Source organism: Penaeus monodon, chromosome 24 (genome assembly GCF_015228065.2).
Source record: "Penaeus monodon isolate SGIC_2016 chromosome 24, NSTDA_Pmon_1, whole genome shotgun sequence".
Classification (NCBI taxonomy): Eukaryota; Metazoa; Arthropoda; class Malacostraca; order Decapoda; family Penaeidae; genus Penaeus; species Penaeus monodon.
The window spans coordinates 15,514,704-15,515,376 of NC_051409.1; the positions used below are offsets into that span (position 1 = coordinate 15,514,704).

The 673-nt window shown below is 43.1% G+C and overlaps 1 protein-coding gene across 1 annotated transcript in view; it reads right to left on the reverse strand.

Annotated features, from left to right (window-relative positions):
- The window catches only part of LOC119588628 (UDP-glucosyltransferase 2-like), a gene marked incomplete in the record, with an annotated part of 30,326 nt that extends 30,028 nt beyond the window's left edge, over positions 1-298 (reverse strand). The window contains 1 exon segment of the mRNA XM_037937266.1: positions 257-298.
- Positions 299-673: the final 375 nt, after the last annotated feature.

A 673-nucleotide genomic window follows, 5' to 3' on the forward strand; every position in this document is an offset into this window, starting at 1 on the left:
TTCACGCTGTACCTACTTGAGTACATAAGGAATCTAGTGCAATGAAGGTGGTCGCCTTGTATTTTTTTCGAAGATCGAGTGAAATGGCTCCAAAAATTACACCTGGAATGGCTTTCTCGAAAAATAAGAATGAATAACGACATATTTCCTAGTCGTTAAATATTTCGTTGGGAAAATCGATTCGTCTCCACACGTTTCGTCATTTCCTTCATATCACAATAGAATAATTACTTCTATCACCACAATATTATCGCACCTCCTTCTGCGTCCGTCTGGAGTCACTCTTCCTTCGCGAGTGACTAATCAGTTTCACTTTGGGCCGGTGCGCCGCATGCCAGACGTAAGAGAGTTGCATAATTTCTTAACCCTTTTCAGAAATGATCGTTTCGGAACAATTCGAAGAAAACTGCGAGAAAATTTCCACCGCTCATAGCAGGGACACGGCAAGTGGGGGGGGGGGGCGTCAGATCTCACGGTCTTAATGCATCTCGTTGTAAAAAGGCGCTAGAATGATGTCACACTGAAACTAACAAATAAAAGCAAGGAAGGCCCGGTGTGGCAGCCCAGATTAACCCCCTCCCAGAATATACCCGGATATAGTTTGGTCTAGCCTAGAATAATCCCCGCGGTATAATTGGAACATAGTTTGATTAATCATATAGTCATTAAGGAA